The following is a 19,126-nucleotide window of genomic DNA, read 5'->3' as shown; positions in this document are numbered from 1 at the left end:
CAAATGGATATTATTGCTCTGGCCGTCTGCCGTTGCCAAACGGACGTTTTCTGTTTTATAATTCCTTTGCAGATTCCAGTTAATTTCTGGTAACTGAATCTTGGAGCTGGCGTTAATTAAGCGTGCTTCGCATAAATCTCTGTCCCTTTTTTCCCCTCTGCTTTCAGAAGGGGGAAGAAAAACTGATCGAAGAGGGTCCTGCTGACTCCTGACGACGAGAGCTTCCAAATCGTGTCCGCTTGCTGCAGTCCTTTCGGATGGTACCAAACCTAACCAGAGATGGGTGCATCCATATCCATGCATGTGCATGCATGCAAGAGCTGAACAAATTCAGAGGGCACAGCAGATCTGGAGAAAAAGGCAGTTGAGCAGGAGGCACGGCACTACTCAGATCTGAGCAGGCTTGCAGTTGCAGGCACAGGCACAGGCCGCTCCATTGAGGTCGAGGGTTTTTAATGATTCGCCCATTTGTCACACTGTTCACGTACAATTTCCTGAATAATTAAAGTTTCCTCTGCCACAATGGATGAATGGAGAAAGAACGCAGCAAGGATCAATCAAGTAACTGTGAAAGTGTGTAGATTAGACCTGCTGCTGCCTCTGCCTGATCCTGGAAAAGCTGCTGGCCCTATCTGGAGAATCTGGCTAGAGAATTCTGAGAAAATCAATATTTTGCCTTTTTATAGGATATCAGTAGCAATTTGTTTCCTTATAAATTGTTTTTTTGAAAGGAGTATACGTGCAATTTAAATGGGATACCATGCTTATTTTATAAGCCTCTTTAAAGTCGAGCTTGCAATCCTTGCATTTCTTACTTATAATCAAGCCTGGAATAATAAACATGGTGGCTTGTCACTCATGAGGTTTTCTGATCACTCCCTCCGGTTTTAAACACTTGCGTATACATACAAAAAGTTCAGGACACAAATCAAATTGGATTACTTTCCATTTGGTGAATTTTACTTCAACCAAAACGAAGAAAGAACTACTCCCTTTAACAAGTGTTGTTCTTCTGGGAAATAAGTTATGTCTTAAAAAGGTGTTTAGGTTTTAAATTCAACCAGATATACCATACTGTTTTTTGTCCTCCAATATAGCTAGTTATAGGATTGTCCTAAGTGAAACTACATTAAATTTGATTAAATATGTAGAAAAAAATTAACATCTAAAGATGAAAATTAGTATTGTGAAAATTTAACTCATAATTGATCTAATGATGTTAATTTAATTAGTTCCTAGGTCTTGATACTACATATATATATTTTTTATAAAGGCATTACTAACATAGATAGATGAACCTGTAATATATATTTATATCACCGTACTCTGCAAAGTATAAATGATGGAAACATTTGGATGGACATGAGATCGATCGAGTTGGCACAAAGTGAAATTAACATGCGTACCCTTTTCATTTACACACACACTACCAAAGCAAATTAACCATTTACTCACTCCGTTTCAAATTATAAGTCGCGCTTTGACTTTTTTAGTTCATCTATTTTACTATATATTTAGATATATTATTATATTTAGATGTATAGTAAAATAGATGTATCAAAAAAGTTAAAACGACTTATAATTTGGAACAGAAGTAGCAAGTATTAAATTATTTCGGCAACGATCCAAGTTGCGCCCCATATCTAACCTTTATCACGATACAATAATAACAATTTTCTCATGGGAAAACGTCACGATTTTCAAGAGCACTACCGCCCAATCTCAAGATTGGAGGAACAAGTAGGAACCCAACTCTCGCATCTCTGTGAAGAATAAGGAGACGAGTGTACGTCAGGCATCCTACTTAAATAAAGCACATATATAATTGCAATAGAATTATACAGCGTTCGTACATACATGATTGCAATAGAATTATACAATGTTTTTTTTTCTGACCACGCCGAAGCGCGTTTTTCATTAAGAAGAAAGGAGTTTCAAACAACAACTTGACAAAGAGATGGTTCCTCTTGTTCGTTTCCTGCCGCATCAACATTCGCGGGGAAATTATTCGAAAATTTTCCTGTTTGGCCACAAAGACGATATGATTTGATGATTAGCAGCAGTCGGCATGTTCGCTGGTTGGTTTCTACGCTGATAAACCCGGCTGATGCTGGTTTATTGTGAGAGGAAAACACTGTTGCCTGTCTGATAAGCCCTGGCTGAAACCAACAAGGGAATAGGCTGAGTATGTGTAGTGGGCGTGTGCGTGCATGCATGCATGTTCCCCACTAGACTCCAAAAGCAGTTGCCTATTTTGTGTCTTGGATAATAGCAAAGGTATTTCCCCTATTTTATACGTATTTTCGAACCTTTTGGTCCTTTTTTTCTGCAAGGATCAAGTATGTATCTATTACTTCTTTAATTTGTCAGGTTTTACACAGTCGCAATTAAAAGTCCATAGCAATTGCAATCATGCTTTTTCACCTTTCTGAGAAAAAAAGAGAAATCATTCTCTCTCTCTCACATCAAAATAGCAAGGGCCTCGCCACATTCGCCAAGGATCTGTTTTTTTTTATCACCGTTAGGAGCATGTGCAAAGCCGTCGTACAACCTCAAGATGATCTCTTCGCTTTTCTAATAGGCCGCCACCAAAATCTCAATCAACTACACCACCAGCACACACCAGAAGCCTCGTCTGGAGACACTATGCACATGATGACCATTGTAATGCCAGCAAACCATTCACTTGCGCCTTCTCTCGATGAACGAAGACCCGCACCAAAGTAGCCCCGGCTACATATTCCGGGCTACGCCATTACAAGCTCTTTGCTGACACATTATTGTTGTTGCCACAAGCACCGTCTTCCGACATTGTTACGCACCGAATTAGCCCCCTCCTAAGCAGAGTCGGCCACCGTTAATCCACTACAAGCATCCTAGCCAGCACATGTGTGCCACACATATTTTTGGTTTTCTAATCACTACTACAGAATAAGCTATCACTGCCGATCCTATCACTACCGGAATTTTAAAACCGACACTGATAGATGCATCACTGCCGGTTCGTAAGAAAAAAGACTATCACTGTCGGATTTTCTAACAAACCGACAGTGATATATATTATCATTGCCGGTTGATAATAAAAGCCAACAGTGATGTCTATCACTGTCGGTTGCATTTCACAGACCGGCAGTGATTCGTAGGCTCCGGACCCGAAATTTTTATTCAATCCTGGTTAACTCGTCCGGCCGCCGAATCCACCTCGCTCTCTCTCCTCTCTCTCATATCTCTCCCCGCTCTCTCTCTCCTCTCTCTCATATTTCTTCGCTCCTCAGACTCCTCCAGATTTCCCCAAATCTCCGTGAGGCCGCCGCGGGCGTGAGGCCGCCGTGGGCGCCGGCGAGCGGTCGGGCTCCCGGCGCGGCTTCTTCCTCCTCCCTAGATCTCCCCACGCGTCCACACTTTCCTCTCCCCCGTTGCGGCCATGAGCAGTAGCTGGCCGGCGTGCGCTCCGGTAGCTCCGTGGCTGGAGGCCTAGAGCTCATGCGCTGGAGTCGAAGGTCCCATCCGCCGCGCAAACCACGACGACATGGATAAAGACGTCGCAAACGCCTCCGAGGTGAGTCGCCCTGGCCTATCCTCGTCCTCGCTTTTTATTCCTTTTCTCCGTCCGTAGATTGCGCCTTCCTGATGGCCTGCCTCTCCGCGCGGCTCACCGCGCGTGGTTTCTAGGTGCTGAGGGGACTCAAGGGGGCGCTACATCTGTGGTGTGGAGAGGAGCTGCAGTGGACCTACGCCGGACCTGCGGAGGAGCTGTGCCGGACCTGTAGCGGAACTGCGGCCTACCCCTCCTGCTGTCTGCGGCGACTTGGCCTGCCCGGCGGCATCCCCAGTCTCCCCCTCCTGGCCTCCCCTCCCCTCCCTCTATGTTGTGTGAATCAATTTATAGATAAGTTATTTTGTTTGTGTTGAACCCTAATCCTTTGTCAGTGATGTACGAATTGATTTCTGGATGGTTTGATTTGTGATGTGTTGAACCCTTCTCCTTCGTCTGCGATGCACGAATCGATTTGTGGATGAGTTTTTCTGATGTGTTGAATCTGTCCTTTGTTTGTGATGTATGAATTTTTTTCTTGGATGAAATGCTTGATGTAGTGGCGGCGGTAGCCAGCGAGCATGGTGGCGGCAGCGGCGGTAACGAGCATGCTCCAGCCAGCATGCTTGTTGGATTGCTTTTTTTTTGTTTTTCTAAACCTTATCACTGCCGGGTGAAGTACCGGCAGCAGTAGCCAGTGAGCATCACTGCCGACATGCCACTGCCGGTTCAAAATCTGGCAGTGAAGGGGGATTTTGAACGGCAGTGATGTCGAAAACTGGGGTAGTGAATGTCATGTAGGGATAGGCGTATAATTAATTAGTTTTAATTTGTAAACATTTAACTAGAACTAATCCTAGCTCGGCTTGGTGTGGATGTATGTCCAGACCACTTCAACATGAATTTAGATGCCTACTTCCACTTTATTAACTAATAAACATCCTATCTGGCCCTCCTCCTCTTGCATATCATTTATTTCTATGTTAATGATGTACCCCCCCCCCCCCCCCCACCCCCCCACACACACACACAAAAAAAAAGATCTCTGAAAGAACTGATTATGACAGTCTATAAGTAAGACTGTGAAGGCCCAGTAGTGGGGTGGTTGCTGAATTGGGAATGCTGATCAGAGGGTGCATCCAGAGAAGCATCAATGATGGTCTGTCGCGGTTGCCGCTGCGAGTACGTACGGCCGGTGATGACTGATGAAGGGCTCTCGCTCTCGCTTACGGGCCGGCCGCGTGCAGACTGCAGAGGCACACTTTGAATCATTTGGTCCGGCACATGGCGTGTGCGTCGACCTGACCATGCGCCGTAGTACCCCCCTGTACTTTGGTCCTGCCTGCTTACTGGATGTACATGCAAGCATATGGACTTCATTGCGCAGCGCGGCAGCAGCATATATAGGTGGTCACACCGTTTACCATACTGGGCCAAATTCCATCTGGTCCTCGAAACAATTTCGAGATGTTTAAAAAGGAACCGAAGCCTGATTTCGAAGGAATTTCGTGGCGTTGGAACTGCCATCTTCTCATCATATATGGAAAAGTGCAACCGTTGTTGTTTAGCTCTTGTTTTCACGGGCTGAAAAAGAATCCGACTTTTTTCACGCTTTGCGTAGGCCCTTCAATTCTCCATGACTCTGCGTGTTTGTTCCTATTCATTTGTTGCCTTTTGATGATTTCAACTTTGATGGGTGGTGAAGCTGTTAAAGCGAAGGAAGGAATTGTAGAGTTCAACTTTAACAACTTTGTTCGTAGCTGGAAATTACTCGCCAGGAGCACTATTAGCAGCCCGCATGCATCTTGTCAGCCTAGGCTTTGCGTAGGCCGGTTTTAGGCCCAAAAGGCTCTCTGACTTGACAACCCACTTTCGGCTTTTGTCACCGTGAGATAACGAGATAACTAGGCCTAGTGTCCTAGGCCCAATGTGGGAGTAGTAAAATACTATGATTCGATTCGAGTAATTTCGGCCCGTCCAATCCGTCCGAGCAGCAGCAACAACACCACCTCGATCTGACCGAGCGATCCTGACGTGTTGGACTCCGTAAAACGGACGTGGATGCACGTACGCGATCGCTTCCAAAATCCAAACGAACTGCCGGCGCCGTGGACGATCGACCAAATCGATCGTCGCCATGGGAAGCAGCAGCCACGAACGCGGCTCGGCCAGCTGGTCGGAGCTGCCGGCCGACGTCCTGGTCACGGTCCTCGAGGGGCTCGCGATCCGTGACCTGTGCCGCGCTGGGGCCGTGTGCCGCTGGTGGAACGCCGCGTCGTCGTGCATCCGGGCCCAGCACAGCGCGCTGTCGCGCCCCGCCACGCCCTGTCTGCTCTACATGGCGGCGGCGGCGACGTCGCCGTCCGACCCTCCGGCGGCCGCCGCCTCGACGACACTCTTCAGCGTCACGGATGGAAGGTCCTACTTCGTGCCGCTCGCCGCCAGCGCCTCCATCGGCGAGGGCTTCTGGCTAGGCGCCTCGCATGGCTCGTCATGGTGGACGACCACGTGGAGCCTCACCTCATGAACCCGGTCACCGGGAAGCGGATCGACACCCTCCCCTCGGTGGCCACTGTGGAGCAGGTGAAGCGCGTGCACGATGAGGGCGGCGCCGTCGTCGCCGACTTGTACACGGTGTACTAGTACGACTCGTCGCTGTGGATGTACGATCCCGCCAACGCTATATGGAAGATGGCAAATCTGAACTCTCTTTACTGAGTTGCCGTGTAGTCTATTTATACAACTTTATCTATCTAGTCCTAGTACAGCGCACATACTATAACAGTAACTAGATAACATACATGGTTGACTCTGCGCCGGCCTCTGTATGTGGCTACAGTGCTGCAGGTGAGCCGTGCGGCGCCTGCACCTGCAGCGCCTACAGTATCACAGTAGGGAGCTTTTTCGGCGCCGCCTTCCCTTGCTGTGTTCACACAAGGTAGTACTAGATTATCTAACAATCTTTCTCTAATCCTACTGCTAACCCTTGTACCCCTCCATACCGATCATCTCCTTCAGCTCCGTGAGTCAAAGACGTCCGAGCAGCTTGGTGAGGACGTCCGCGAGTTGCCGACCAGTTTCGATGAACTCGATGACGATCTGTCCTCCATCGACATAGTCCCTGAGGAAGTGGAACTTCACGTCGATATGTTTACTCTGGCCATGCAGAACCGGATTCTTCGTGAGGACGATGGCGGGCTGGTTGTCCACCATCAGTGCTGATGGTGAGCTTCCATGTTGGTCAGCTCACCCAGCAGCCGACGTAGCCACACAACTTGGCACGCTGCTGTGGCCGCCGCTACGTACTCTGCCTCACATGGAGACAACGCCACCACCTTCTGTTTCAGCGATAACCATGAAATAGGAGCCGACCCGAGGAAGACGAGCACACCAGAGGTGCTCCGTCGTCCGTCGATGTCCTCCGCCATGTCTGCATCGCTGAACACAGTGAGCTGCAGCCTACTCCTGCTGGTCTTGGGAAAGATGATCCTTTAATCCATCGTCTCCTTGACGTAGCGCAGTAGCCACTTCACCGCAGCTCAGTGATCCTCTCTGGGGTCCTCCATGAAGCGACTGATATAGCCCACGGCGAACGCAATGTCCAGCCTCGTGTGGACTAGGTAGCGCAGACCGCGGATGATACTCTGGTAGAGTGTTGCATCCATCTTCGCCACGGTGCTGGCCTTCGTCAGCTTCAGCCGCTCCTCCATAAGAGTCACGCATGGCTTTCACTCAGCCATGCCACTCCGCTCCAACATCTTGGAGGCATACGCGCTCTGACCGAGCGTGAGTTCCTCCTTCCCCTGTCTCACCTCGATGCCGAGGCAGTAGGAGAGTGCACCGAGATCGCTCATTCGAAAATGACCCGCCATCTTGTGCTTGAAGTTATTGATATCCTCTATGCGCACGCCGGTGATGATTAAGTCATCCACATACACGCCGATGACGAGCTCCTCCTTCCCTGTCACCGCATGTAGAGCACGTGCTCGGTTGTGCACCGTTGAAACCCAAGCTCGCCCAGCGTGGTGTCAAGCTTGGCGTTCCATGCTCGTGGGGCCTGCGTAGCCCGTAGAGCGCCTTGCGCAGTCGGAGCACCCTGTGCTTCTCTCCCTTGACGACGAAACCTAGAGGTTGCCTGACGAAGACCGTCTCCACCAGCTCGTCGTTGAGGAAGGCCGATTTAACGTCCAAGTGATGGACGTGCCAGTCCTTTGCTGCTGCCAAGGCTAGTAGCAAACGAACCGACTCCATGCGCGCTACTAGCGCAAAGACCTCCTCGAAGTCTATGCCCTCACGCTGAACAAAGCCTCTGGCGACGAGGCGCACCTTGTGCTTGACAATAGCGCCGAGCTCGTCCCTCTTGACCTTGTACACCAACTTTAAGCTGATTGGACGGCATCCTAGAGGTGGATCGACGAGCTGCCATGTATCGTTTTCCTCAATCGCCTTCATCTCCTCCAGCATCGCCCATCGCCAGTTTCCGTCCTGCTCGACTAGCGCGAACGTGGGTGGTTCCTCTGCACTGACAAGCAGCAGCTCTGCTTCATTGAGCAGCCGACCAGCCAGTCCTGAGGGTCCTGCACCGTTAACAATGTTGTCTAGTTTGCAGAACCGCACCTCCTCACCTTCGTGGAAGACATCCACGAACTCAGTGATGTCACTTGGAGGTGAGGCGAACTCAATCAACGTTGATGGAGTTCCCTGTTCCACAAGAGTGCTCGGTACAGTACCTGAAGTGCTCGGCACCTCAGGTTCAATGCTCGGCACTACTTCTGGACTTCTCGTCATAACTCCTGCAGTGTTTGGTCACACTATAGGAGTGCCTAGCCTCAGTCTTGGAGTGGTCGGCACCACTGCAAGACTTCTTGGCTTCACCACGGGAGTGCTCGGAACCCATCCTATAGTGGTCGCCACCACTGCAGAACCTCCCGGCACCACTCTTGGCGTGCTCGGCATCCCTCTAGGAGTGCTCGACACTCTTTTCTGAGTGCTTGGTATCCCTCCCAAAGTGCTCGGCACTGCCTCAGGAGTGCTCGGCTCTACCGCTGGAGTGCTCCGCACCCCTCTCAGAGTGCTTGGCACCTCTTCCCTAGCGTCTCCACCACCGTGGATGACTAAGTGCTCGACGATGAAGGTGCTGGTGAAGCCGCCAGCTTCCCCCATGCTTGGACTGCTCTAGTCCCAAGCTGCCTTCTCATCGAACACGACGTTGCACGAGACAACCACCTTGTCTCCGTATGGGTCGTAGAGCCGGTATGCCCTGGTACCCTCCGTGTAGCCCAGGAACACCATCGGTGTGCTGCTGTCCTCCAGCTTGGTGAGGTTTGGCTTTATCTTCCTGATGTGGCCGATGCAGCCGAAATGTCCGGAGAAAGGACATGCTCGGCTTGCGCTTATACCAAGCTTTGAATAGCATCTTACCCGTCAGGGCCTTGGTTGGAGCGCGCTTGAGGATGAACACTGCCGTGGTCATTGCCTCTACCGAGAACCTTGTTGGCATGCCTTTGGCCTTCATCATGGATTGGGCCATGCCGACCATCGTCTAGTTCCACCTCTCCACCACGCCATTCTGTTGTGGCGAGTACGATGCGGTGTGGTGTCGCACCATACACTGATCCACGCAGTACGCAGCGAACTCCACCGAAGTGAATTCGTCGCCACGATCAATCCTCAGCACGTGGAGCTTCTTGCCGCTCTTGGTCTCCACGCGCATCTTGAACTTCTTGATTGCCGCTGCTTCATCCTTGCTCATCATGAGTTGTAGCCACATGTAGCGATTGCAATCATCCACAAGTAGGAGGAAGTACCGCCGATCACCATTTGTAGCTGGCGTGATCAGCCCCCAGAGGTCACTGTGGACGAGCTCGAGAGCGTCCTTCGCGTGATACTTGGCCGCCTTTGGGAATGGTAGCCTCCTCTGCTTTTTGGCCAGGCAGCTATCACACAGCCCGCCTTCGTGCTTGATGTGGGGTAGCCCTCGAACCATCTTCTCCAGCCGACCAAGCGCGTCGAAGCTGAGATGTTCGAACCGGGCATGCCACATCCATGGTTTCTCAGTGTGCCTTGCCACCAGGCACACCGGCTGCTCTACCTTCAGGTCGAGCAGGTACAACCAGTTTAGGGACCTCTTCACCTTGGGGAGAAGTCATTGCTCCCGGTCCCTGATCCTAAGGACTCCGTCTTTGATCAGTACCTCGCTACCATGCTCATCTAGCTGACCAATGCTGATGGTGCTAGAACACAGCTACGGGATGTAATATACATCCTTTAGCACGCGGTGCTCCCTGTTCTGGCATATGAAGATGATGGTGCCGCGCCCTTGGATAGCCACCCCTGAGCCGTCACCAAATTTCACCGTACTGGTAACACCGTCGTCGAGCTCGGAGAAGGATGCCTTGGAGCCCATCATGTGGTTGCTGGCACCTGAGTCCAGATACCATCGCTGCTCTTGGTCGGCACCCACATGTCCTAGGTGAATTTGGGCGCGTGGTTCGTCGAGGTTGACAGTCTTCAGGGCCTTCCCAGGTCCTTCCACCGTCGTCGCCTCTTCCCTCTCCTCGGCCTCGACGTCGTGCAGTGCATAGAACGTCGCTATCAGGATAGTGGCCTCATCCTCATTATCAGCTTGCGCCAGATAAGCCTCAGCCTTCTTCTCCTTCTTGCGATTTGGGCACTCTCGTGCCCAATGGCCTATCTCCCTGCAGCGCCGACAGGCGTTGAGGTTGACCTGCTTCTTCTTCTTCGAAGAAGCCTTGCTACGGCGCTTGCCATCGCTACCGCGGCTGGAGGAGGCTGCCTTTCTGGAGTTCCTCCGAGTAACCCACTCCTCTTCCATCAGCAGCAGTTTGTCGCTATCCTTCATTGCTATCTCCTGCTTCAGGTGCTCGTCCACCGCCCGTAGACGGCCTGTCACATCCTCAATGGTGAGGGTGGACAAGTCCAGTATTATCTCCATGGAGAGAGCGATCTGGATATACTTTGCCGATATGGAGTGGAGGTACTTGGAGACCACCTTCTCTTCATCAATGGTGACGCCATGACTCTTCATCTTGTTGATGAGCGTCTGCTGATGGAGGGAGAAGTCCTCCACTGTTTCACCATCCTTAAACTTGAGGTTGGTGTACTCCTGCTTTAGAAGCTAGGCCGTCGCCTTCTTTGCGCAGTCGGAACCGACACGCATCGCCGTAATAGCCTCCCACGCCTCTTTAGCCGAGCTTTTCGCCCCAACGGCTCCCTGTACTCCACCGGTACATCAGTGAGGATAGCTTCCAATGTTGACATGTCATCTTCCTTATTGTCGATGTCCTTGTCAACAACATTCTAGAGCCGTCGGGCTCTGAGCTTGACCTTCATGGTCACCGACCACTCTCTATAGTTAGTGCGAGTCAGCGTCGGCCAACTGGTGCCGCTGACCTCCTGCACCGTGCGAATAACGACCTCCGGTCGTGGCTGGGCAGCCACAGCAGTGCTACTGCTGTCGTCCATCTCCGAACCGCCCGTTATCGCCAGTGGTTAGTTTAGCGACGATACTTGTAAGACTCTGATATCACTTGTTAGCCCACAGGATCACCGGCTTAGGTGAGTCGACCACTCATCAGTCTTGTCGAGCACCCTCTAGTGTTGCTGAGCACCCACTAGCCATGCCGACCATGAACAAGCGTTGTCCGTCCCCACGCACTATGGCTAGAGCTAGAAGAAGAAGGGAGAACAGAGCATACACACGCAGTACAAGATACCAACGTTGACCGAAGCCCTATGTGGAAGATGACAAATCTGAACTCTCTTTACTGAATTACCGTGGTAGTTTATTTATACAACTCTATCCATCTAGTCCTAGTACAGCGCATATGCTGTAACAGTAACTAGATAACATACAGAGCTGACTCTACGCCGGCCTCTGCATGTGGTTACAGTGCTGCAGGTGAGCCGTGCAGCGCCTGCACCTGCAGCGGCTACAGTATCACAACAGAGGGCCTTTTCGATGCCAGCTTTGTTCACACAAGGTATAGCAGTAAATTATAACAGATATGGCCTCCAACGAAGAACTCCTAGTACTGTGACTGCGCCTTCGACGGCGATGGTAGGACGCTCTACGCGATGCGCCACGATGGCACGATCCATGCGTTCGACCTCCTCAGCCGGCCGACGCTCGAGAGGGAGGTCATGCTCCGTTCTCAGGTCCAGGGCGGGAGGACAGCGACCAACTACCTCGTCCACGCACCATGGCTACGCGGTGGCGCCGGTGGCTGGCTTCAGGTGTGGAGGAGGATGGGGGCCACGGAGCATGTGACGCCTGCAGCTGCGATGGCACAAGAATCTGCGTGGCGGACAGAATCGATCACGGTTTATCAGGTGGATCTCGCCGCGTAGATGCTGGTTGAGATCCAGAACCTGGGAGATCATGCCTTGTTCGTGGGGTGCAACTACTCCTTCGCGCTCGCTGCAATGGACTGTCCAGGGATACTGCCCAACCACGTCTACTACACGGACAATGAGGAGCATTATGCGCTCTACTCGCCACAGTGCCCAAGGGACATTGGTATCTACAATGTGGGTGATTGGCAGCTTTCGTCGAGTCCAACCTCCTTGCCCATGGTTGAATTGGCCCCTTCCCACCTGGATTATGCAGTCTTTGCTACAAAGGATAGCACATCCCTTCTACTATCTATATAACTAGTGGAAATGCACGTGCGACACATAAGTGTCGGTTTAAAAGTGTTTGTAAGGGTGAAATGTCATCCTATGTAATTGACACGTAAATCTTAGTAATTCGAGAGCAAAAAAATGGAGCAAAAATAACAGTACATTTTACCACCATAGATCTGGCACCAGTTCTAAAGCACAGGATACAGGTGTTGTTTACAGAGGAAATATCTTTTTGTTGTAACTTATTGTGGCAGTTTTGTTAAAAAAAGTCACCACAACATCAATCATTAATATTTGCACATTATTTGTGCTCCTTGGCCATGCAATAAATATCATGCAGTCAATGTTGTTGCAACAACTTATATTAATACAATAGAGCACTACATCCCATGAAAGCTAAAGTTAATCTTAGTGTTTATTTATGCAGCCTAAGAAAATAGTGTACTGGAAACTTATAGTTGCCTTGAGTTTATAAAATATTAATGAATATTATCAAGTCTATATTGCATCTTCCAGATTTGCAACATAAATATATAGCTGGGCAAACTATCTCTTCATTTTTTCACTAATTTAATACATAGATATCCATGTTATGACAGAAAAAAGAGGCAATGCATGCATAAAAAAATTGATAGAAAAACACGGCACAACTTGGAGAGAGTCTGTGTGATATTGGTGGGCATTGAGAGCTTAGCATACTCATTAAGCTGCAATAATAAGGGGAATAGCCCATCATGGCTAAGCACCGGATCACCACACTTTTCGGAGTCACTACCTAAAGTCTATACTCTATACAGCCTGCAAAACTAACAAAAACGAAAAGAAGATCCCAAGCATCCTGTACAAGTCTCATATAGAAGGCAATAACTCGTGTATCTGCAACTCAAACATGGATAACATTTTTCAGTTATGTCATGCATATAGCTATCAGCTTAAAGAGTGAAGAAAGCATAGATGGTTATGTAGAACACATGTAAAGTGACCAAATAGACAACTCACCTCTGTCGAAGTTTTGTCAATTTTCCCAGCTCGTCAAGTTGTGTGCTGTTTAAATTATTGAGACCAATATCCTGAAAGAATTAATTAAATAAACTAAGTTAGATCGAAAGAAATGTTCAAATTAAATAGAAGTGATGTTAAGTACTTCTTGACAATGGAAAATTCGAAATGCTGGTACATGCTTGATTGGGACAATGCACATTCTTTTTCTCCAGATTTCACTTCCACAATATTACATTATTTTTTAGAAAATCATATTATAAGATTATACTCAATATATGGCTAGTATATTCAAAACTTCAAGCCTTTGGCATAGAGCCTCGTGACATTCATGCAATTGAAAAGCAAGTATAACTGGGGCAACATATGCAAGACAGTAACTGAACATTAATATTAGTTAGAGAATATTGACTTTTAACCACCAGTAGAGAACAGACCTTTGATCCTCGGTCAAAATGGGCTCTAGTCCCGGCATTTTTTGCGCCCGGGACTAGAGAGACCTTTAGTCCCGGTTGGTGGCTCCAACTGGGACTAAAGGTCCCTGCCCAACGGCTACTGCGCCAGACAGAGGTGGCAGGGACTTTTAGTCCCGATTGGAACCACCAACCAGGACTAAAGGTAGACTTTTACTCCCGGTTGGTGGCTCCAACCGGGAGTAAAGGTCTACTCCCGGGCCGTGGCTGCGCCGGGGGTTGGAAAGTTACCTTTAGTCCCGGTTGGAGCCACCAACCGGGACTAAAGGTCCCCCCTTTATATCCCGGCTGTCTCCTTCTTCCTCCCCGAGCCCGAGCTCAGCACATTTTGAAGCTCACTGCACTAGTGTTCTTGCTTCCTCCCTCTATTGTTCCCCCATCCATTCTTCGATTCCTCCGTCGATTTCTCCGTCGATTCTTCAGTTGTAAAGGTTACCAATCTCATACTCTCATTTTTCATCATTGGCTTATCTCATATTGTTCACTATATATATATATATATATTGTTTTTATGGTGTTTTTTTTTATTTGTAAACAATTTGAGCTCAAAATAACTTATAGTTTGCATATTTGGATGAAGAAAGGTTAAAGTAGGTATTTAAAATTAGTATTCACTTTTTATTTCTAGCATGCATAGCACACTTCATTGTTTAGAGATATAGATAATTTTATAGTTTTTTATTTTATTTGTTTATAAAATGAGAAATTTATAGTGTATTAAAAAATGAGTATAGAGAGTAGATGGCAACTGCTTCCGGGTCCTCGGCCTCTCATGGGTTTCCAAAGCGACTTAGGCCGGGCCTCCCTCTCATTCCATGCGGCAAGTGTCATGATGAGACGAAGATTGTGATGGGGTACCAAGTGAAGAAGGAGGGTCCCAACAATGGTCGTATCTTCTACAAGTGTCCGGATCGCAATGTGAGTTATTTTATCGTATTTTATGATTATGTTTAGTTTATACCTATTTTCATGATGGTTGTGATTAAAGTTCTATATTTTTGTTTTAATTTCAGTGGGATGGTAGTGGACGATGTTTAGGCTTCTACTGGGAGGAAGAGTATGTTGAACTCGTGCAAAAATATATTTCACAACAGGCAGATACGGCGGCTAATGAGGCAGTGGTCCAGCCGAAGAAGCCCAAAGATGTTGCACAATCGGGGGATCTATCTGTTTTAGTTGAGATTGGTCGCGAAATCCTTGTGCTCCTGAAATATATTTTAGCTTTAGTTCTTTTAGTGGTAGTTGGGATTGTCTACATTGTAGCGATGCTTTCATAAATTTATACCTTTTGTGGTGGCACGCATGTTGTATAAATAATTAATTATGATCTAGGTTTTAATATGGTATTTATGTCATGTAATGCAGATGAGCCGGCATTGGATGTACAATGCTGATCGCCGCTCCCAAGAGTTCATTGACGGCGTGCATTCTTTGTTACGTGCGGCCGAGGCAAACAAACGCGACGGTTTCATATGCTGCCCATGTGCCATATGTAAGAATACGGTGGAATATCCTTGCTCAAGGACTCTTCATTCACACTTGTTCAAGTCGGATTTCATGCCAAACTATATTTGTTGGACGAAGCACGGAGAAACCGGTGTTGTAATGGAAGAAGGTGAAGAAAAATAATAGGACGACAATGATATTATTCCCAATGGTGCGTGCTTCAATGATACTGCATTGGGAGAAGCTAAAGAAGAGGTAGCCGTAGAAGATGAGCCTGCTGATGATCTTTGTCAGGTCATTCATGACGCACAAAGAGAATGTGAAAGTGAAAAGGAGAAGATCAAGTTCGAGCGGATGCTAGAAGATCACAAGAAATTGCTGTACCCAACTTGTGATGCAGGGTAGAAAAAGTTGGGAACCACACTAGAATTGCTGCAATGGAAGGCAAAGAATAGTGTATCTGACAAGGGATTTGGAGAGTTACTAAAAATCCAAAAGAAGATGCTTCCGAAGGAGAATGAATTGCCCGCCACTACCTACGAAGCAAAACAAGTTGTCTATCCTATGGGGCTAGAAATCGAGAAGATACATGCATGTCCTAATGACTGTATCTTGTACCATGGCAAAGAGTATGAGAAATTGGATGCATGCCCGGTATGCCATGCATCGCGGTATAAGATCAGGCGAGATGACCCTGGTGATGTTGAGGGCGAACGTCCACGGAAGAAAATCCCTGCCAAGGTTATGTGGTATGCTCCTATAATACCACACTTGAAACTTCTATTTAGAAAAAAAGAACATGCAAAATTGTTGCGATGGCACAAAGAAGACCATAAGGTAGACAATATGTTGAGACACCCTGCTGATGGGTCCCAGTGGAGAGCAATCGACAGAGAATTCCCAGAGTTTGTAAATGACGCAAGAAACTTAAGGTTTGCTTTAAGTACAGATGGTATCAATCCTTTTGGAGAGCAGAACAGTAGTCATAGCACTTGGCCTGTTACTCTAAGTATCTACAACCTTCCTCCTTGGTTATGTATGAAGCGGAAGTTTATTATGATGCCTGTGCTCATCCAAGGCCCGAAGCAACCTGGCAATGACATCGATGTGTACCTGAGACCACTTATTGATGAACTTCTCATTTTGTGGAATAAAGAAGGTGAACATGTGTGGGATGAGTACAAACAGGAATACTTTGATCTGCGAGCATTGTTGTTCGTAACAATCAATGATTGGCCTGCTCTAAGTAATCTTTCAGGACAGTCAAACAAGGGATATAATGCATGCACACACTACTTCGGTGATATTAGAGGTGTATTCTTGAAAAAATGTCGAAAGGTCGTGTACCTTGGCCATCGTCGATTTCTTCCTGCAAATCACCCCGTAAGAAAGAAAGGCAAGCATTTTAAAGGGAAGGCAGACCACCTGACCAAGCCTCACAACCGAACCGAGGATGTACTCGATATGGTCAATGATGTGAAAGTCGTCTTTGGAAAAGGACATGGCAGCCAACCTGTTTCGAACGACGCTAACGGTCACGCACCCATGTGGAAGAAGAAGTCCATATTTTGGAACCTACCCTATTGGCAAGTCCTAGAGGTCAGTAGCTCGATCGACGTGATGCACCTGACAAAGAATCTTTGTGTGAACCTGCTAGGCTTCATGGGTGTGTATGGAAAGCCTAAGGACACATTTGAAGCACGACAGGACCTGTGTTGTTTGAGAGAAAGAGACAACCTACATCCAGAGAAGACAGATGATGGACGCCATTACTTACGTCCTGCCAGCTACACTCTAAGCAAAGAGGAGAAGGAAATCATGTTTGAATGCTTAAACAACATCAAGGTACCATCTGGATTCTCCTCGAATATAAAGGGTATTATAAATGTGCCAGAGAAGAAATTCTGTAACTTAAAGTCCCATGACTGTCACGTTCTCATGACGCAATTACTTCCAGTTGCATTAAGAGGAATTCTACCTCCAAATGTACATCTAGCCACCGTGAAGCTATGTGCATTCCTCAGTGCAATTTCTCAAAAGGCCATTAATCCAACTGATCTAGCTAAACTACAGAATGATGTGGTTCAATGTCTCGTCAGCTTTGAGTTGGTGTTCCCTTCTTCCTTCTTTGATATCATGACACACCTCCTAGTTCACCTAGTCAAGGAGATTTTCATTCTCGGTCCTGTGTTCCTACACAACATGTTCCCCTTAGAGAGATTCATGGGAGTCCTGAAGAAATATGTTCACAACCGTGCTCGCCCAGAAGGAAGCATCGCCAAGGGCTATGGAACAAAAAAGGTCATTGAGTTCTATGTTGACTTTATTCCCGACCTTGACTTGATTGGTGTTCCTGAATCGAGACATGAGGGGAGACTAAGCAGAAAGGGGACACTAGGGAGGAAAACATATATTGGTATGGAGGATGATTATTTCAATAAGGCGCACTACACAGTTCTACAGAACTCCTCTTTGGTAGATCCATATATTGAGACACACAAGGATCTCTTATGATCCGAGTTTCTAGGGAAGACTGAAGCTTGGATTACCCGTAAGCACATGGAAACTTTCGGCGGTTGGTTGCGAAAAAAATGTCAAGGTGATGAGAGCATCCATGAGCAACTGTATTTATTGGCTATGCAACCATCATGGCATATCGTCACATACAAAGGGTACAAGATAAATGAGAACATATTCTACACAGTAGCCCAAGATAAAAGGAGTACCAACTAAAACAGTGGTGTCCGCATAGATGCCACGGACCTGAATGAGAATAAGCAAACATATTATGGCCGCATAGATAAAATATGGGAACTAGAATATGCACCTACTTTGAAGATCCCATTGTTCAAGTAACAATGGGTCAAGGTGACCGGAGGCGGGGTAACAGTAGACAACGAGTATGGAATGACAACAGTAGACCTTAGTAATATTGGGTACAAAGACGAACCATTCGTCCTTGCCAAGGATGTGAATCAGGTGTTCTATGTCAACGATATGTCTACCAAACCAAAAAAAGGGAAAAACGATAATGACTCAACCAAAGAGCCAAAGCGCCACATAGTTCTTTCAGAGAAAAGTGTCATCATGGGAATTGAGGACTAGTCGGACATGTCAGAAGATTATGAAAATGACCGAATTCCGCCCTTCAAAGTGAACAAAGACCCTAGCATCTTGGTAAATAATGAGGACACTCCATGGTTACAGCGCGAACATAACCAAGGGACATACGTAAAGAAGAAGTTCACTGCTGTGCCCACTTGATGATATAGTGATTTAATGTAGTGTGTGTTTGAGATATTATGTAATAATTGTGAATTCAGATGTTTATTATGTCGTGTTTCAAATTAAATCAATGTTTGATTTGGTGGGATTTCTCTCTTGAAAAGTTAAATTAGGATATTGAGTGATAAAAAATTAAAATATTAACGTTAAAATGATGTGAAAACAAATTTCCTATCCAAAACCAATAGTTTTAATAATTTTAATTAAACACTACATTTTTGCATTAACGAAATAATAAATATTAGTTACATTATGTTTTATAATTATAACAAAAAATAAAAAAGTTAGGCTATAGATTTTTCCTATGTGCCATAAAGAAAAAGAAAATCCATATTTTTAACAAAATAATTTTATGCCTTTTATTTAATTTACTATGTATTTAACAAGACTATTGCATTTCTATTAAAAAATTTACTCAAAACATGCAGGAAACGAAACTGCAGCTCACCTTTACTCCCGGGTGGGAAGCCCACCCGGGAGTAAAGGTGGGCTGCAGTTTCGTGGCCCGCCAAAAAAAAACCTTTGCTCCCGGTGCGTGTTACCACCTGGGAGTAAAGGTATACCTTGTTACCAACCGGCACGCACCGGGAGTAAAGGACCTTTACTCCCGGCTGGTGGCTGGCACCGGGAGTAAATCTCCCTAGTATATAAGCGCCAGTGCCTGGCGCAGATCGATCCCCTCCTCTTCTTCCTCGTCGAACAACCACCCTTTCTCTCTTCTTCCTCGCGCCGCCACCGGTCG

The 19,126-nt window shown here is 47.2% G+C and overlaps 1 pseudogene; it reads left to right on the top strand.

The window, feature by feature from the left end:
* The first annotated feature begins 5,672 nt into the window (after positions 1 to 5,672).
* LOC136526376 (F-box only protein 7-like) lies at positions 5,673 to 6,253 on the top strand (annotated as a pseudogene).
* The last annotated feature ends 12,873 nt before the right edge of the window (positions 6,254 to 19,126 follow it).

The sequence above is a fragment of the Miscanthus floridulus genome, chromosome 19, assembly GCF_019320115.1.
Source record: "Miscanthus floridulus cultivar M001 chromosome 19, ASM1932011v1, whole genome shotgun sequence".
NCBI classification, from domain to species: Eukaryota; Viridiplantae; Streptophyta; class Magnoliopsida; order Poales; family Poaceae; genus Miscanthus; species Miscanthus floridulus.
This window is presented reverse-complemented; position numbering and strand designations above follow the sequence as displayed.